Source organism: Oncorhynchus mykiss, chromosome 29 (genome assembly GCF_057628025.1).
Source record: "Oncorhynchus mykiss isolate SJ-2025 chromosome 29, ASM5762802v1, whole genome shotgun sequence".
In the NCBI taxonomy this organism is placed as follows: domain Eukaryota; kingdom Metazoa; phylum Chordata; class Actinopteri; order Salmoniformes; family Salmonidae; genus Oncorhynchus; species Oncorhynchus mykiss.
The window spans coordinates 15,551,933-15,557,973 of NC_143050.1; positions in this window are offsets into that span (position 1 = coordinate 15,551,933).

A 6,041-nucleotide genomic window follows, 5' to 3' on the forward strand; every position below is an offset into this window, starting at 1 on the left:
TAAATCATGTGAAAAGGGGTTTGTTCTCTGCCCACTTCATTTTATGGCTAAATAATCTTCCATTAAAAATAAACAAATGAACAATGAAAGTTAAGTCAGGTCGTTAATAATAGTCGTTAAATAATAACTACTAATAACTAATAATTAGTAGTTACTAATAATAGTCGTTTCTTTTCAAATAAAGTCTTCTAACTCACTCCAAACTCTTCTGACATAAGAACAGTCTCAAAATAAATGGTCAAGAGTTTCTGGGTCACAACCACAAAATACACATTTGTTATCAACAGCTATTTTGAATCTGTGTATAATAAAGATCTTTACAGGGTAGATTCTATGAATGACTTCATATGATAATTCACCTTAGATTTACGGTATTTGACATAGGTAAAGACAGTTTCAAGTTGGATATTCGACGGATATTCGCCTGTAGTTTTCCTTACGTTCACCAACAGCAGTTAGGGACCATTAACATAGTGACAATTCAAATGTTTCAATTTTCAATAGCTCTTTAACCATTACTCCTAAAACGTTCAAAACTGGTTGTAGCTAACCCGATGGCATAGACACACATTGCCCACACTTTTATTTTTGTCGATTTACATCTAGCACTATTTTAAATTATTTATTTACAATTTTGAATTTCAATAGCTCTTTGGTCATATGACCTACTGACTTCAAACAAGGTTCAGAATGTTCACTGACTACCCTTCTATATTACACACCCTTTAATTTGTAAATTTTCGTCTCACATGATTTTACATGAATTATTCTACATTTTCAATGTCAATAGCTCCTTGGTCATGTGACCTACTGACTTAAAACAAGTTTCAGAATGTACCCTCAGTGGGCCTACACATTGCACACCCTTTAGTTGGCCCATTTTCATCTCACACATTTTTACATAAATTTTTCAAACTTTCAAATTTCAATAGCTCCTTGGTCATGTGACCTACTGACTTCAAACAAGGTTCAGAATGTCCACTGCCTATCCTTATGTATTGCACACCCTGTAGTTTGTCCATTTTCCTCTCACACGTTTTTACATGAATTTTTCAAACGTCCGAGGCCTGTACTCTGGAGCGGGATCAATTTGGAGGGGGAGAGTCCATCATGGTCTGGGGCGGTGTGTCACAGCATCATCGGACTGAGCTTGTTGTCATTGCAGGCAATCTCAACGCTGTACATTACAGGGAAGACATCCTCCTCCCTCTTGTGGTACCCTTCCTGCAGGCTCGTCCTCACATGACCCTCCAGCATGACAATGCCACTAGCTATACTGCTCGTTCTGTGCGTGATTTCCTGCAAAACAGGAATGTCAGATTTCTGCCATGGCCAGCGAAGAGCCCAGATCTCAATCCCATTGAGCACATCTGGGACCTGTTGGATCGGAGGGTGAGGGCTAGGGCCATTCCCCCCATAAATGTCCGGGACCTTGCAGGTGCCTTGGTGGAAGAGTGGGGTAACATCTCACAGCAAGAACTGGCAAATCTGGTGCAGTCCATGAGGAGGAGATGCACTGCAGTACTTAATGCAGCTGGAGGCCACACCAGATATTGACTGTTGATTTTAATTTTGATCCCCCCCCCCCCCTTTGTTCAGGGACACATTATTCAATTTATGTTAGTCACATGTCTGTGGAACTTGTTCAGTTTATGTCTCAGTTGTTGAATCTTGTTATGTTCATACAAACATTTACACATGTTATGTTTGCTGAAAATAAACACAGTTGAGAGTGAGAGAATGTTTCTTTTTTTGCTGAGTTTATATTAAGCTTATGAACAGAGGTAAATTCAGAATTTTTTCTCTCTAAATTGTAAAAGTTTGTGTTTTTTCACCTTCCTCCAACCATTTCCTTCTTGATCTTACAAATGCCCCTTTTGCTCTCTCTTCATACATGCGGTCCATTTCTAGTTGTAAAAAAACTACTACTACAGTAGACAAATCTATATACAGCATGTGCAAATGAGGTAGGATAAGAGAGGTAAGGCAATAAATAGGCCATGATGATGAAGTAATTACAATATAGCAATTAAACACTGAAATGGTAGGATGTGCAGAAGATGAATGTGCAAGTAGAGATACTGGGGTGCAAAGGAGCAAGATAAATAAATAAATACAGCATGGGGATGTGGTAGATTGGATGGGCTATTTACAGATGAGCTATGTACAGGTGCAGTGATCTGTGAGCTGCTCTGACAGCTGGTGCTTAAAGCTAGTGAGGGAGGTAAGAGTCTCCAGCTTCAGAGATTTTTGCAGTTAGTTCCAGTCATTGGCAGCAGATAACTGGAAGAAGAAGTGGCCAAAGGAAGAATTGGCTTTGGGGGTGATCATTGAGATATATATCCCTGCTGGAGTACGTGCTACGGTGGGTGCTGCTATGGTGACCAGTGAGCTGAGATAAGGCAGGACTTTACCTAGCAGAGACTTGTAGATAACCTGGAGCCAGTGGGTTTGGCGACGAGTATGAAGCGAGGGCCAGCCAACGAGAGCATACAGGTTGCAGTGGTGGGTACTATACGGGGCTTTGGTGACAAAAACATGTCCTTGTTACTCCAAGTGAAGTCATTTTTACCAGGATATTTAGATCTCCAAGACCAAGAAATAGATTATTAAACCATGCTGGATCTGTTAGGATGGGGATATCTGTCAATCATCACATTAGATACAGAATTAAAATCACCTAAGATGATTCTGATATCCTGAAATACACCTAAACTCTGTTAATCTCTTCTTCAAATTCTTGTTGTTTTGTTTGTTGTTGGATGCATAAATACAGTTGAAGTCGGAAGTTTACATACACATTCGCTAAATACATTTAAACTCAGATTTTCACAATTCCTGACATTTAATCCTAGTAAAAATTCCCTGTTTTAGGTTAGGATCACCACTTTATTTTAAGAATGTGAAATGTCAGAATAATAGTAGAGAAAGTTATTTATTTCAGCTTTTAGTTCTTTCATCACATTCCCAATGGGTCAGAAGTTTACATACACTCAAATAGTATTTGGTAGCATTGCCTTTAAATTGTTTTACTTGGGTCAAACGTTTCGGGTAGCCTTCCTCAAGCTTCCCACAATAAGTTGGGTGAATTTTGGCCCATTCCCCCTTACAGAGCGTGTAACTGAGTCAGGTTTGTAGGCCTCCTTGCTCGCACACACTTTTTCAATTCCGACCAAACATTTTCTATAGGATTGAGGTCAGGGCTTTGTGATGGCCACTCCAATACCTTGACTTTGTTGTCCTTAATACATTTTAACACAACTTTGGAAGGATACTTGGGGTCATTATCCATTTGGAAGACTCATTTGCGTCCAAGCTTTAACTTCCTGACTGATGTCTTGAGATGTTGCTTCAATATATCCACAATTTTCCTCCTCATGATACCATCTATTTTGTGAATTGCACCAGTCCCTCCTGCAGCAAAGCATCCCCACAACATGATGCTGCCACCCCCATGCTTCATGGTTGGGATGGTGTTCTTTGGCTTGCAAGCCTCACCCTTTTTCCTCCAAACATAACGATGGTCATTATGGCCAAACAGTTCTATTTTTGTTTCATCAGACCAGAGGACATTTTTCCAAAAAGTACAATCTTTGTCCCCATGTGCAGTTGGAAACCGTAGTCTGGCTTTTTTATGGCGGTTTTGGAGCAGTGGCTTCTTCTTTGCTGTGTGGCCTTTCAGGTTATGTCGATATAGGACTTATTTTACTGTGGATAGAGATACTTTTGTACCTGTTTTCTCCAGCATCTTCACAAGGTCATTTGCTGTTGTTCTGGGATTGATTTACACTTTTCGCAACAATGTACGTTCATCTCTGGGAGACAGAATGTGTCTCCTTCCTGAGCGGTATGACGGCTGCGTGGTCCCATGGTGTTTATACTTGCGTACTATTGTTTGTACAGATGAACATGGTACCTTATGGCTTTTGGAAAATGCTTCCAGGGATGAACCAGACTTGTGGAGGTCTACAATTTATTTTCTGAGGTCTTTATTTTGATTTTCCCATGATGTCAAGCAAAGAGGCACTGAGTTTGAAGGTAGGCCTTGAAATACATCCACAGGTACACCTCCATTTGACTCAAATTATGTCAATTAAATGAACCAACATCCAGAGTGGTGAGTCTTACTACTGATGACCTTCCCTTTAAATGCACCTCTTAAAACTGCTACACCTGCAGAGTGGTTGTTGCCATTCGATAACCAGATATTGTCACCCTATTGATTTTTCCAAAAAACTAGATCGGAAGAACAAGCATGAGTCTTTATTTTTTACATTTAACTTAACAAGTCAGTTAAGAAGAAATTCTTATTTACACTGACAGCCTAGGAACAGTGGGTTAACTGGTCTAGGAACAGTGGGTTAAGTGGTCTAGGAACAGTGGGTTAAGTGCCTTGTTCAGGGGCAGAACAACACATTTTTACCTTGTCGGCTCTGGATTAGATCTAGCAACCTTTCGATAACTGCCCCAACGCTCTAACCACTTGGCTACCTGCCACCCATGAGTCTCTTGTAGAAAGTAAGTCTGCATTAAACCGTTTGCAATACCAGAAAATAGCCTTACATTTTAATAGATTATGAAAACCCCTGATATTAATTGAACAAAGAGAAAAAGACACACTTCAACAAACAACCTTGTTATGCCAATATAAGCTTTTCCTAAGGATATATAACTCAAAAGGATTTCCATCCCATTTTTAACCCATCCAACAAAAAACGAAGAGATACTGGTCATAAAGTTACCATATTATTCTTACTCCCACAAAAGGGGGAGACATTGTGTAGACCTTACAATAAGCAGTTATTCACCCATAGTTAGTGTTTAGTCTACCAGTTCAGGTCAGCCTTTTCTCATTCAAGTGTTTGTGTAAATTCATTCCAATAAAAAGCTGCTTTTCGCCTGGCAATTAGGCAGTGTTTAGGCCGGAAAGTAGAGCATTGCAGTAGTCCAACCTTGAAGTGACAAAAGCATGGATTCATTTTTCTGCATAGTTTTTGGACAGAAAGTTTCTGATTTTTGCAATGTTACATAGATGGAAAAAAGCTGTCCTACAACCATCAAGATTAATTGTCAGATTCAACAGAAGATCTCTTTGTTTCTTGGGACCTAGAACAAGCATCTCTGTTTTGTTCGAGTTTAAAAGTAGAACATTTGCAGCCATCCACGTCCTTATGTCTGAAACCTTGAGGAACGCCAAAATTTACAGTTGATTTGTCAGAGGACAAACCATCCACAGAGACAAACTGATATCTTTCCGACAGGTAAGATCTAAACCCGGCCAGAACTTGTCTGTGTAGACCAATTTGGGTTTCCAATCTCTCCAAAAGAATGTGGAGATCGAAAAGCAGCACTAAGGTCTAAGAGCACGAGGACAGATGCAGAGCCTCGGTCTGACGCCATTAAAAGGTAATTTACCACCTTCACAAGTGCAGTCTCAGTGCTATGATGGGGTCTAAAGCCAGACTGAAGCGTTTCGTATACATTGTTTGTATTCAGGAAGGCAGTGAGTTGCTGCGCAACAGCCTTTTCTAACATTTTTGAGAGGAATGAGAGATTCGATATAGGCTGATAGTTTTTTATATTTTCTTGGTCAAGGTTTGGCTTTTTCAAGAGAGGCTTTATTACTGCCACGTTTAGTGAGTTTGGTACACATCCGGTGGATAGGGAGCCGTTTATTATGTTCAACAGAGGGCCAAGCACAGGAAGCAGCTCTTTCAGTAGTTTAGTTGGAATAGGGTCCAGTATGCAGCTTGAAGGTTTCATCATTGTGTCAAGAGATATAGTACTAAAACACTTGAGTGTCTTCCTTGGTTCTAGGTCCTGGCAGAGTTGGAGGAATACGCAGATTTAAAGAGGAATCCGTAATTTGCTTTCTAATGATCATGATCTTTTCCTCAAAGAAGTTCATGAATTTATCACTGCTGAAGAGAAAGCCATCCTCTCTTGGGGAATGCTGCTTTTTAGTTAGCTTTGCGACAGTATCAAAAATACATTTTGGATTGTTCTTATTTTCCTCAATTAAGTTGGAAAAATAGGATGAT